Source organism: Sminthopsis crassicaudata, chromosome X, assembly GCF_048593235.1.
Source record: "Sminthopsis crassicaudata isolate SCR6 chromosome X, ASM4859323v1, whole genome shotgun sequence".
NCBI lineage: Eukaryota > Metazoa > Chordata > Mammalia > Dasyuromorphia > Dasyuridae > Sminthopsis > Sminthopsis crassicaudata.
Window position 1 is genome coordinate 48,361,748 of NC_133623.1, and position 15,257 is coordinate 48,377,004.

The 15,257-nt window shown below is 34.0% G+C and overlaps 1 long non-coding RNA gene across 1 annotated transcript; it reads left to right on the forward strand.

The window, feature by feature from the left end:
• The first annotated feature begins 7,003 nt into the window (after positions 1–7,003).
• Positions 7,004–14,607, forward strand: LOC141548770 (uncharacterized). The gene is made up of 3 exons (XR_012484052.1): positions 7,004–7,333; positions 9,947–10,049; positions 13,947–14,607. It is a non-coding gene; the product is annotated as an uncharacterized LOC141548770 (long non-coding RNA).
• Positions 14,608–15,257: the final 650 nt, after the last annotated feature.

Here is a 15,257-nt window from a genome sequence, read left to right on the forward strand (position 1 = left end):
CTGGGCATCCCCCATCTTATTTCTTTTATTAATTCTCTTTTGTCACTTTATATTTTTGTAAATTCTAATCCATATCATTCGTATGATTATTTTTTTTGGCAAATAATTGGGCAAAATGGGTAAAAATTACCTTAATTTTATGTGCATTTGGTTTTACATTCACCCCTTTCAATTTTGATACTAGTAGTTTGATTTGCTTTGCTATTTTTAAAATCAAATTACCCAATGACTTATCTATTCCAGCCCCCCAAAAAAACCCAGCTCCTATTTAATTCAATAGCTTGATATTTTGTTATAAACTTTATTACCATGATTTTTATTTTGGTATTTATTTATAAGGGTGTAAGTTTGTTTTTTATTGACATACACATTATGTTGCTCTTCCTTTTTCTCTCTTTTATTGATATAAGCATTTACACGTATCGGTTTTCTTCTGCGTATTATTTTGGCTGAATCTCAAAAATTTTGGTGTTGTCTCATTGTTATCATTATCTTTAATAAAATTTTGGGGGGTCAGATGGGCGGCACAGTGGATTGAGTACCACCCCTATAGTCAGGAGGACCTGAGTTCTAATCTAGCCTCAGATATTTTTTTATTAAAGTCTAATGATATATAGACTTACTAAGCCTCTTTTTTAGAAGTTGAATCTTTTAACTTTCTCATTGAGCAGCATTAAATATTATTTTACATAAATTTACATGAATGTCATTCATAAAGTATTTACCTTATTCCAAGACTGAAATGGATTTGTGATCTTAATTCTAGAGTTCTTCCAGTGTTACAGATTACAACCCCTTCATGTTTATCTCCTCTATATAACTCTTGTCTATATATTTCCATACATTTACCATGGATGTCTACCTAGATGTGCTGGAGACTTTCGTTACTTTCACTTTACATGGTTAAAAAAAACAGTCATTATTCTTTTGTTTATCACTTGTTCTTTCTATGTAACTAGCACTTTTTTCTCCGTATCATAAAATTCCTTATGTTATCTTTTACTCCTAATCTTTGAAGTGATTCACTGATTGCACCTAGCAGCCTTCATGTACTTTTATAATCATTGTGCACCTGTCCATTGTCTTCTGTGTGATACTTATTTTTAATTCTTCAGAGGCAATTGTATTTCCTGACTACCACTGTTATACAATGGACAAATTGAGAAAAAAGGTATATGATACCAGCTCAAAACTGAGTCAGAGGCTTCTCTTTATCATAGGTCATCTGAATAGCTAAATAAACCTGAAGTTTGATGGAATAAGTTGATGGTCAAGGAAAGTAAATATGTTACAATTTTCTGTGTTCAAAGAAGCAAGTAAAATGAGATGATTCAGTGTGTTCCTAGAAGATATTGAAAATATGATTACATTTTAATATGCCAACCTCAATTATCAATTGCATAGCATATGCCAGATATATCACTTAGTGCGGTGGATAACAATTAAAAAGCAAACAGGCCTGTCCTCAAGGAACTTGGGTTTCATGGTGTTCATTTTTGTGAGAGAATGAAACAAGAAAAAGTTTGCTTTTCTGTTATAATCATATTCAACTATAGCTTATTTTCAAAACATATTTACTTAACTGTATATGTTATCCAGAAGTAATAGAAAACTTATTATAGTAGAAATTTGATGTTTTGCTTCCATTCAAAGAATTTTGGTTTGGATTTATGGTTTTTAATTAAAAAGATTATCGTTCATGAACTAATTTATGTTGTTTCCTAACATACGAACTCAAATATATGATGCAAAATAGGCAGAGATATTCTAGAATCAATTTTAACTTGCTCTTGAGAGCCAATTGTTAAATTTTGTATGAGTATTAAAGGCTCAGAAATCACCAGACACTACAAATCAAGGATTTATTTTTCCTGATTAGGCTTAAAGAAGCAATGGAGGAAATATTAGTAATGCAGATGAAACTGAAAAATGTCTTGCATATATTTTTGCCCAGAGGGTTAATTTTAAAATAGGGGCATTACTTGCATACTCCTGCAAATATCATAGAAAGGTAATTAAGATAAAAAAATCCCAACAACATTAAACTCTTGATTTGTTACTTAATCAGAAGTGTAAGCATAATTTAACCAGAACTTCAAACATTTTGTTTATTGAATTATGTTAATGGTCAATACTGAATATACTTGTATAATAAGTCAGCAAATGTTAAATTAAATGATATGGCTTTGATTTATTTCTTCTCAGAAGAGTATAATTCAAGAAAAGTAATATAAAATAAAAGTGATAATAGATATTTAGTTTTTTTTCAACTGGTATTTTTTTTTCTCTTGAAAGCATGCGGCCCAATATTTTCCTTGGCATCAGTGAAGGGTCAGCTCAGTAGAGGAAATGGTACTATGAACTCATGGTAGACCACACAGAACCTTTTGTGACAGCTGAAGCAATGCATCTCGGAGTAGGTTGGGCTTCAACAGGTTATTCACCCTATCCTGGGGGTGGTGAAGAATGGGGTGGAAAATGTGTTGGAGATGATTTGTTCTCCTACAGATTCCATGGACTTCATCTATGGTCAGATAAATATCATATGCTTTCACAAAGTTTGAAAGGAAGCTTTTTTGCCCTTATATTAATTTATGCAACTTGGAAATGCACACATTCTGCCTCTCATTATATATAGTATGCAAACATCTGATATTTGAAGAATGTATTAACTTTAGTAAAAGCCTAAATCTGTTGAGATGGAGGACAATAGAAAGATACTAAAAAAAAATTTATTTTAAATGTTATGGTGTATATGAATAATGTGCATTTACATGTATATTTAAATAATTCCAATTTGTTTTAATTTGAGACTCTAACTATTTTAAACTTTCAGTGATGTACCTACATTTTGTATTTCCAACTTAAAGAGATATAGCCATATACTAATTTCTGGCTAGATAATCCAAGAATAAATTCAGAAATAATGTAAAGATACTTCAGAACAACAAAGATGATTAATAGAAATTGAATTAACAGTGAATTTCATCAGCTAAACAGCTTAATGTTATTTTATTTTTAGGTAAAGCTTAAAATTTATTTTTAACACAAATCGCTTTATGAATCATGTTGGGAGAGAAAAATCAGAACGAAAAGAAAAAACCATGGGAGGAAAAAAAATAGGAAAAAGAAATGAGCATACTGTAGACTTACAGTTAGGAAAACAAGTTAAAAATCTTGACTGACATACTTGTTGATTTTGTGCCTCTAGATAAGTTACTTAAGCTCTACCTTCCTTAAATTTCCTCATCTGTAAAAAGATGATATTAATTGTTTTTTGATGCAATAATATTGATAAATAGCTTTACAAACCTTAAAATACAATAAAAATTCTGTCTATTATTTATTACTTTTTCACCATCATGAAATCATTTTGATATTTAAAGTTTTATAATAATTTGAACTTTGAAGGTACTATTCCATTCATACTTTTCTGTCATTATTTTCCTTATTATAGACCTACTTTTATTCTGTTATTCTGGTTCATTTCTGTTATTATTTTGTCAAGATCTTGTAGGTTAATTGATAGAGGATGAAATGTATAAATTAATTTTTGTCATGAAAATGGGTTATGGGAGTGCAGAAACACTGAACCCCATATATATTGGAGTTTTAGGACTATCTTTACACAGGACACCAAATGTTGGGGAGAAGAAATTTGAATCCCCAAAGTATATTGAAATCTTGGGTTGGTATCACAGATTGTCTCAAAAGAATTTGTAGATTCAGATCTTCTCCAAATCAACAGGAAAAGATTCTATTATTATGCCATTGATAACTTACTATGGGGGGCTTTAATTCTAAGGCTCCTTGACAACCAAGAGGAAGGCCAGAAGCTCCAGGAGAGTCCCTCCCTTCCCTACCTCTGCATAGAAAAGCCCAGCATGCATTTCCCAGACTCCTGAGGCCTGAGGCCCTCCTGTTGGGAGCCAAGGGCTTGGGCCCAGGTGTCTCTCCCCCCTAAGTGGGCCTTACTCTTAGACAAATTGTTCTGAGAATCAGGCCGACCACAGGTGGGCATGATCCTTCCAAGAATCAGCTGACCATAGAATGTTCCAACATTGTGTATGTTCCAACATTGTGTATCCTAACTGCAAAATGTTCCTGTTCATTGAACCAGCCATTCCCATGTTCCTTTCCCAGGCCCAACCCTGCTTCTCTTTCTCATACTTTTTGCTATATAGGCTGTACCCCAAGAGCAATAAACTGAGACCTTGACAAGAACCTGCTTGGTCTCGCTCTTCTTTCTCGCCCATTTCTCTTTCAGGCTGGGTCCCCCTCGACTCCCCGAATAACTGAGCCCCAGTGGACTGAACACCCTCCCTTTGCCTTCTGGGCATGGTGTTTTAGGTCAACCCAATTGCCTGACTCCTTTCTTTGGGAACCACAGTCTTTCTTAAAAGTGTCCTACTTTGCCTCAAGTACAGAAACTGTTGTACTTTTTCTACCTAGGGATCTATCCCTTGTCATCATCATCATCATTACCACTACCATTAATCATCATTATTATTCTCAACAAGCATTTATTAATCAATTAATTAATGTTAATTAACTAGGTACTATGTGCTAAGTGCAAAGGATACAAAGAAAACCAAAAACTTGGTCCCAACCCTCCAGGGATTCATTTTCTTATGGAGGAGACAATGTAGGAAATGTTATTTGTATATGAATATTTTTTGCATCAACAGAGGAGATAAAAAGAAAGAGGGCAGGGAAGCATAGTTTAGCAAAACTAACATACCAGCCTTAATTGATAAAATATTCAATATTTTACATTTATTATTCCCTATTTCTGCAGATAAGGGAGGAGACACATTTTATCATCTCTTCTTTGAATATGAACTTGGTAAATATAAAGAATTCATATCCTAATCCTACATATAAATTAGTCAACGTCTTTATCAGAGTAATGATTGTAATATTATCATTAATTTGTTAATTCTATTTCAAGATGCCAGAATAATTAAAAAGTGTCAGATAAATTTATACATCCTGGGAAAGTAGATGGGAGAATAAATGATTTCTTTATTTCTCAGATGAGTAAATTGAGTCACAGAGAAAGCAAGCTACTTATCATGGATCATATGCTAAACAAATATTACAACTCAGCCATTTTCATTCAAAATATCTCCAAGAGAAATTTTATCTTTCTCCCTAAACACTCCCCTTCCCGATTATCTTCACTGGTACTCCCATTCTTCTAGTCCCCCAGGCTTGCCACAAAGGCATCATCCTCACCTTCTCATTATCTCTCCCTTTCCCTCCTCTGATGCATCTTTGCCAAGGCCTATCGATTTCACGTGTTCAGCCTCTCTCAAACTTGGCACTGCCACCATCTGATGCACGACCCTATCACCTCACACCTTTGCTATTTAAGTGTCTCCTGGTAGATCTACCTGCTTCAGGTCTCTTATTATTCTATTTTATCCTCCAGATTTCAAAGTGATTGTCCTTAATGCAGGTCTGAACTCATCCTTCTTCCTCTCACACTGCCTTCCTGTTACCTCTGGAGCCAAATACAAATCCTCTGCCATTCTGAGCCCTTGATGACCTATCCCCCCTTATCTTCTTACACATCACACCTTCCACCCCAACTGACTCTGATCCAGTGTTATTGACCTCTTTGCTGTTCCACAAATAAGACATATTGACACCAGATAATCTTTCTGGCTGTTCTGCTGCCTAGGATGCTCTCCTTCCCCTGCCTTTTGCAAGTTCCAACTACAATCACAGCTTCTATTGGAAAGCTTCCCCCCTATCTCTTATTCTTAGAAGCTTGCTCCATTAATTATTTCCTATTTCTCCTGAATAAAGTTTAAATGTATGTTTGTTTGTTTGTTGTTTCTCTTCTTGCCAAGAGATTGTGAGCTTTTTGAGGGGACATTATATCCCTTGTATATCTTTATTTAGCATGGTATTTATGCTAGTCACATAATAGATGCTTAATCAATCCTTATTGACTATGAGAAAAAGAAGAAATTGTTACTATTTTGGTATTTATGAATATCTTATTGCTGCCTTGACCTCTTTCAGACATCTACCTAGAAGTGGTAGTTTTGAATTAAGGAGTATGTATCTTTTTTTTTTTTTGGCATGACTCCAAATTATTTTACAAATGAATTGAACCGATTTGTGGCTCTAACAAGCATGCATCAGTGTACTTATCTTCCTACAGGTCTTCTGTAATATAGATTATTACATTACTGTCAATAGTACTCCCATCCTTCCAGTCCCCCACGCTTGCCTCATAGGCATCATTTAAGCATGATGTAGGAATAAAGAATAGGAGAGGCCACAAATTCCATGGAAGCCTCATGCCTTTATAGAAGGAACACTCTCCTTATTAAAATAATTGGCACATGCGGGGCACAACCCCCACCAAGGAACACTGAAAACCCTAAACTTGGTTCTATCTTATTAAATCAGGAAAGAATTTTTATTGAAGTTGGAATTGTTCCAGTTATGCAAGTATAGTCAGAGCATCAACTTGCTAAGATGAAGATCTTCATGGTAAGAAGGAAGAATGATAAAAGGGTCTGTCATAAATTAAAGCAACTTGATTCTGAATTCTTTAAAGAGATAATTGCTATTCAAATGTGGAAAGGAAGAAAAATAATAAAAAAGTAGCATACATAGTAATTTTATTAAAAAGTTTAATCAATGTAAATTAATTGCCACATCAAGGAAACCAAAGAGTCCTAGAAAGTGCCATATTTAGCATACATTTGACTGAGTTGTCAGATAGTGAGATGATGCCTACAGCAGATACAAAGTGGAGTCATTTTGCTTCACATCAGATTGACAGAGAAGACAGAAAAGGAAAATGACAAACCCTAGAGAGGATATGTGAAAATGGGTTTTTTTATTATCATTTTGAACTGTTCTTGCCATTCGGAAGAACAACTTGGGGCTGCCCACCTGTGTGTACAACTGCATTTATCATTTGACCCAGAAATATCACTATTAGGTCTGTATAGAGATCAAAGAGAAAAGCGTTTATTTTAAATTGTGGGAGTATAAAAAAAGTTTGATTCCTAACACAAGTAGTAAGTTGATGTTGCCCATTATCTTTCTATACTAAAAGGTACTGTAATACTTGATTGGTGGTAGATTTTACACTGACATTGTTTTTGGAATAACCTAAATATTTTCTTTAAATTTTATATATTTTCTTTAAATATTGCTTTAAAATAGTGAGGAAACTTCTACTAACTGGCTGCTGTTTTTCAGGTCAGAGATGACAAGAGACAACAAAGCCCTGCTTGGTAGAATTCTCTAAGCTTCGAGAACAGGAACACAGTTATAATTTACCGATGTCCCTTGAGACATTAAAGTAAGTTTGCTGCATGTTTTATCCTATGCCTTAATTAAAAGGGGAAAAAGTATACACATAATTGGCCTTTTTTGATAGATTATTGCTAAAGCAGGTTTCACATGATCCATAACAGAATTGGATGTACACTTTTTATAAGTTTCTACTTATTTATAAAACTGGATATTTTTCTAATAATCTTTTTTTAATGTTCCTGGAAATATTATGTTAATGTTTCTTCTAATATATTATTTCATTTACAAGAATGTTTTCAGAAAGCACTTTTTAAACCACATGTTTAATATGCATTGTTTATATTATTAAAATATGTTTATCTTTACATATTATATAATAATATAAAATGCTGTATTTTAATATAATTTATTTTCATATTAGTTTCATTTACATCATCCTCTTCTACCTAGGGATCTATCCCTTGTCATCATAATCATCATTCCCACTACTACAAATCATCATTATGTTTCTCAACAAACCTTTAGTAATCAGTTCAGTAATTAATTAACCAGGCATTATGTGTTAATTGCAAAGGACACAAAGAAAAGCAAAAACTTGGTCCCAACCCTCTGGGGGTTCATTTTCTCATGGAGGAGATAATGTACAAAATTTTATTTATAGATGAATATGTTTTGTATCCAAAGAGGGGAAAAAAAGAGGGCCGGGAAGAATAGCTTAGCAAAACCAACATATCAGCTTTAATTGGCAAAATGCGCAATATTATATACTCATTGTTCCCCATTTCTGCAAACAGGGGAGGAGATACATTTTTTCACATCTTATTTCAATATGAACTTGGTAAATATAAAGAATTCTATTTCTTTTTAATTTTCTTTCTTCCCTACTGAAGCATTTCTTTCTATTTATGTTGTTATACTTATCATACATTTTTCTTTCATAATTCTGCTATCCTCATTTTCTATTAGTTCACATGAGTAAATTGTCCTGAATTGTTTATATTGATCAGTTCTTTTTTTAAATTATTTTTATAATTATAACTGTTTATGTTTTGAAGTCTACACCATGTATGAATAAACACCAAGTATGCACAAGTCTTGTGCTAGGTTTTTGTGGGGGAGAGAGGTAAGATAATGTGGAGATCAGTTACTGTCCTCAAACATGTAATCTACTGGGAAAAGATTTTGAGATTATCAAGGGTTTTGAACGTCTGTTCATATCCTTTGACCATTTATCAATTGGAGAATGGTTTGATTTCTTATAAATTAGGGTCAGTTCTCTATATATTTTGGAAATGAGACCTTTGCAGATGTTCACTTTCTGAATGTTTCTACTTCACTTTGTCCCTGAAATAACTAGGGTTCATTCGATTTGCAAGCCTTTAAAAAAAAGAAAGAAATGCAGGGATGACTCTAGGAGGTTTCCAGGGCTCAGAATCATTACATTGCTTTAATTCAGGCTTTCTTCCTAACACATCTTGACAGTTGGATTAAAAGTTTTGCTTCAAGTGAAAATATCATAGTTAATTTGGGAACATGAAGAACAGTAGAGGGCACATATGAGTGAAACTCCAAGATGGATCACATTAGGACACCAGGAAGATTTACCAAGAGATGAGAGAAAAACGCTCAGGGATCATGAAGAAGATGTCAAAGACAAGCTTTACCTCAGGCTCCCCTCCACAGTGCAATGGAACTAGGCTGTCCATTAGATGATCTCTATACATAATTCTAGCCACCCTCTCAGCCTTTTCCATCTTTACATTGTTTGGTACCTAGCAATACTAAAATTATTCTAGATAAAGTAGACTTCTCTGAATTGGGCCTGCAAACCTAGTTTCCGTTTGTAGCAGTATTTCTATGAGAACATTGATTCTTTTCAAAAAATCGATTTGTAACAATTAACACAAACCATTTGTAAGGTGAGGAACTATCTATGAATAGAATTTGACCAGTTTCTTATAAATTGCTTCCATCTCTGTTTTACCAAGAAAGGAAGGGAGAAGAAGGAGGAAATGGCTGCTAAGAGATTCATCTGAATACTTCACAATAAAAATAGACATGGTAGCTGATGGATATTAGGAGATCTTGCCAGAAATAGAGATGAATTCCTATGGAAAAAAGATCTACAACTAACAGAATATAAAATTTCTTAAATCTCTAAAAGGCGAAACTAGTTAACCACAATTTCAGTTTCAGAAGTTAGTTGCTAAGAGATAAAGGTAGGGTAGAATTTGAGATATTGCAAAATAATCTACAAAATCTTTTTTTTTAAAAGCTTCTTACCCTCAAAACATATGCATGGATCATCTCTCAACATTGACACATACAGAGCTTCCCTTACCAGACTTTCCCCTCCTTTTCCCCACCCAGATGGCAAGCGATCCAGTACATGTTAAACATGTCAAAATATATGTCCAATCCAATATGTGCTAACGTATTTGCACAATTCTCTTCCTGCACAAGAAAAATGAGATCAAAAAGGAAAGAAAATGAGTCAGAAAATGAAAAGAAAATGAACAACAAAAAGTGAGGGTGCAAAATCTTCTTTCTATGGCAAAACAAACATTTAATAAACAGACAGAGTACATTGTTATAACTAGCATTGTTATTCATAGATGTTCAAGAACCATTGAGACTGATTCTACTTCTTTCATTGCAGAATTATTGGAAGCGTCCTTCCTGTGACAAAATAAATCCTCCACTTCCACCCCATTGCCACAGATGTTGGACTTTGTGAGAAAATTGGCTTCCAGAGGAGAAAGGTTAGATTTTAGATAAAGGCACACTAGAAAATCCCACACAAGGGGAAAAAGGGGGCTTTGATGTTCCAGATTATAAGAACAATAAAACCAATGACTCATGTGTTGAGGAAAGTGATGAAAAGATACTACAGATATCAGACTCCCAAGATAATGAGGATTATTCCCAGCCATCAGCATCTAAAATTATCATGTGTAGTAGTCAGGAAGATGCTGGAGAATTTGAGAGAAAAGAAGCACAAAGCAAAGAAAAAGTATGGGATCTTTTCTTCCCTCTAGCACAGTAGAGCCCTGTGTCATCTGTCAGAACCAACCTCAAAATGGTTGCATTGTCCATGGAAGGACAGGACATCTTATGGCATGTTTTACATGTGCTAAGAAATCAAAAAGGAGAAATGAGCCTTGTCTAGTGTGCAGGCAGCCAATTCAAATGATTGTGTTAACTTATTTTGTGTTGTACTAAATGTGTTGTACTAAAACTGGAACTGTAGAAACCTGTACATGAAACATTCTTAAGAATGTTCACACATGGCTGTGAAATTTATTTAAAATTTTATTTTTGTGCTTTTTTTTCCTGAGAAAATGAGTATTTTAGTTATCTCTAGTTCAGTTTGCTTTTTGTAAAGAATTTTTTTATTCTTTTCCTTGAGGAAAAAAAATTGGTTACTAGGTTTTCCCATTTTTGCATTATTTTTATTAGTATTCATTTGTATTACTTTTAGACACAACAGGATATAGTGGATAGAATACTAGTGTGGACAGATCTAGCTTCAGATAACACATTGGACACTTGAAACTAATTTGACTCAGGATGAATTACTCAATCGATCAATTCTTAAGATTTATTTTCTAAGTCAGATAATTTGAGAGTAAGTCATAAACACTTATATTGGGTTTGGGGAAACTATAGCTCATTTACTGTGTGCCTCATTAAGAATTACGAGTTTGAAGACTGACTATTTTTATTTGTTAATAGTCCTCTTCTGGAGTTTGGGAGTGTCAGGATTTTTTAACAATTTGTGTAAATGATTTAATAAATATTATTGAAGTTTAATATTGTTGGGGAAAATGAGTGTTTTTGAGTTGCAAATAAGATACTCTTCAGATTTCTGATTCTTTGAAGTTTTATCTGCTCTGAGTTCCAAAAATATAGAAAATATCTGCTGATAAAAACCTGTTAGTTTATTTTCTACCTCAAGCTCCTTTGCTTTTGTGTATGTAAACACAATCTTTTGTGGAGCCCATTGTAATTCATTCTTTTTCCATTCCTTTGCACCAGAAAGAACCACTGTAGGCAGATCTTTTTAAGGCCTCCAGTGCTATTTAGCATTGACCTTTTGACTGAATACTAGCATACCCCAGACCTCACTTAAAGTTCGGTTTTGAGTTGGAAAGTGTGTGTTTGTTTTTTTTCCTACTAAGTTGAAAGTAATTCAGATATTTCTGAATGAATATATTATTTTGGTCTGGGAGTTGGAAAGTTTGTTTTTTTTTTTTTTTCTACCAAGTTGAAAGTAATTCAGATATGACTAAATGAATATATTATTTTAGTCTCTTACAAGGCCTTGTGGAGGTGTCTTTGAGTTTTAATGTAAACTTAAATTGCAAGCTGCAGACATGAAAGCACATTCTTATAGAATCTCCCCCCACCCCCAATTAAATATTTATTAGATTTATATTGTTGTTAAACCGTTTGCCATATATGTGATTTCAATGTGTTAATATTACGGGGTGCCAGTCTTGGTTATTTAAAATAGATAATTAATGTGAATTTCTACTTTTCCATGCCATTGAAGGTGAGCTTTGATCCACATTTACGATTTTGGATATGGCACCTGCCATGTCAATACATTATGGTTTTTGTTTTGGGGAGCAGATTTATTTTCATAATTATTGCTGCTTAGTCTGGGAATTCTCTGAGGCACAAACTAATTTGCTGACTGGAAAGCTAATTCACATTTGGAAACTTGTCATAAAAATTCATGTAGCTAATTGAAAGTTCATTATAAATGTGTTTGTGAAAGTTAATAAAAGAAAATAAAATATGCTAGAGCTAGTTTCTTCAGTTTGAATTGAAGACTGTTAGTGAACCAGAGAGCTAAAGATGCAGATCATTTCCCTGATGTGTGTGACAGGGCCATTGAGTACAACTAGGGCATGGCTGGGGGTGACTTAAAGGAATTGCAGATTTGGGGGCAGCTAGATGGCTCAGTGGATAGAGCCCCAGCCCTGAAGGCAGGAGGACATGAGTTCTAATGTGGCCTCAGACACCTAACACTTCCTGGCCATGTGACCCTGGGCAAGTCCCTTAACCCCAATTGCCTCAGCCAAAACCAAACCAAGCCAAACCAAACCCTAGAGGTTCCACTTAATATAAAGCAACATGTCCTGACCACTAAAACTCATACCTGACTGCTTTAAGGGCTAGTGAGTTTTTTTCATTACTGGAAGATAATGTAGATATAGCATGCTGGAGTTCTGTACCAGGACTGGAATATAAAGTGACTAAAAGGAGAGCAAAGACACAAAGCTATTTAGAACATAAAATATTACTGCTTTGAATAGCTGTGAAACCGATGCCTATAGATGTATATACACACAGTATGGGCAGAGGTCTTTTGTTTGTGAGTCCTTTGTTAAAACATCAGCACATCTCTAGAAAAAAAATGAATTGTGGGGAAATGGAATTGTACCAGATTTGAAGTTAAAATCTGCTTTGAAAATTTTAAATTACTTTTCCTCTCATGCGGGGAAAAAAGTAAAACAAAACTTATATGCATAGTCAAGCAAATCTGATGCTTCCACTGACCTAGTCCAATAAATAGGACTCAGGCTGCAGCCCGAGTCTATCACCTTTCTGTCTGGAGTTAGGTTGCAGTTTCATCATGAATCTTCTGCAAGTGTGTTTGGTCATTCAAGTTCAAGTCTGAAAGACTTGTTTTGACAATGTCAAAAATACAGGTTTTTCCCTTGGTTCTCAACCCTTTGTATTAGATCATAGAAATCTTTCTAAGTGTCTTTGAAATCATTTCTCTTATCATCCTTCTTATATTGCTTATAGCACAATGACAATTCCCTTGTATGTTCATATACCGTAATTTCTTCAGTCATTCCCCATGTGGTCAGTATTCCCTTAGTTCCCATAAAGAAATTGTGTTTTTGTTTTGTTATTTTTTAAAAAGGAATTGTTATATTTTTGAACATTTGGATTCTTTATTTTAGCAGTATATATTGCATATATACTGATAGATAACAGTATATATTGTTTTATAGATTGTTAGATTGCTAGATCAAAAAAGGATGCATAATTTAGTCCCCTTTGGTACTCAGTTTCAGAGTAATTCCCATTGTGACTGATATGGAATAAGTTCTATACAATGGCACATTAATGTATCTGTTCCTTACAACCTCTCCAACATTGGTCATTTTCTTATGTATTTATATTTTAAATTTGAAACAATGAACATTGCTTTCTTTAAAAGCTCCTTGATTGCTTCATCTGTACCTCTGGGTTAGACTACAGGATTTCTGGGATGCCTTCCAACTCTTTTCTTCTGTGATTGGTTGCAGAAAAAATTTAAGATCTGTGCTTCCTGAAGGAAGAGGCTTGACTTTTCATGCTGTCCTGTTACATTTTCAGTGTGGTCTTTTGGATGTATCCATTGAGAGGTTCTACCATTCCCTGACACTCAAGTTAAAGTTAACTCCATCTCCATTTCGATTTACCATCCCAGAAAAACTGATAAGCCTGTCAAAATGTGGGTAAAGGTTGAATCAAACACTGTCAGGGATCTTATGATTGCATACCATGTATATGCTAAATTATTGACTTTGTACCTGTCTTTGTGAAATTCGCCTTCTCTTTGTCAACTCATTCATGTTTTTGTTCATTCATTTCAGTCATGTCTGACTCCGTATGACTTGTGGACCCTAGCACAACAGTACTGTCCACGGGACCCTAGCACAGCAGTACTGTCCACGGTGATTTCTTGGCAAAGATACTGGAGTGGCTCACAGGTTCAGTGACTTTCCCAGGATCACACAGCTTGTAAGTACCCGAATATGCCCTAAGCCACCTAGCTCCCTCATTAAACTTGTCCATACAGCTGCTTCCAAACCAGGTTGAAATCAGGAATCTTCTGACTATGTTGTATTTCTTTTTTTTTTCTTTTTTTTTTAACTTTTTATTTTCAAAAAATATGCATGCATTATTTTTTAACATTGACAGGTAGTCATATACATGTTAAACATGTTGAAGTATTTCCTAGATACAATATGTGTGTGCAGATCCGTACAGTTCTCTTGTTGCACAAGAAAAATTGGATGCAGAAGGTAAAATTAATTGTTTACACTCATTTCCCAGTGTTCCTTCTCTGGGTGTAGTTATTTCTGTCCATCATTGATCAACTGGAAGTGAGTTGGATCTTCTTTATGTTGAAGATTTCCACTTCCATCAGAATACATCTTCATACAGCATTGAAGTGTACAGCGATCTTCTGGTTCTGCTCATTTCACTCAGCATCAGTTGATGTAAGTCTCTCCAGGCCTCTCTGTATTCCTCCTGCTGGTAAGTTTACTGCATGTTTTATCCTTTGCCTTAATTAAAAGGGGAAAAAGTATAAACATAATTGCCCTTTTTTGATAGTTCATTGCTAATGCAGATTTCACATGATCCATAACAGAATGGATGGATAATTTTTATAAGTTTATACTTATTTACAAAACTAGATATTTTTCTAATAATCTTTTTTAACGTTGCTGGAAATATTATGTTAATGTTTCTTCTAATATATTATTTGATTTACAGGAATGTTGTCAGAAAGCACTTTGTAAACCACATGTTTTATATGAGTTTCATATATTATTAAAATATGTGTTTATATTTGCTTATTGTATAATATAAATATATAGATAGTATACAAATAATATATTTTAATATAATTTATTTTCATAGTTTCATTTTGATCATCCTCTTCCACTAGGGATCTATCCCTTGTCATCATCATCATCATTATTACCACTATGACCAATCATCATTATTATTCTCAACAAACATTTATTAATGAGTTAAACAATGTTAATTAACCAGGTACTACGTGCTAAGTGCAAAGGATACAAACAAAACCAAAAAGTTGGTCCCCCAATCCTCTGGGAATTCATTTTCTCATGGATGAGACAATGTACAAAATGTTATTTATAGATGAATGTGTT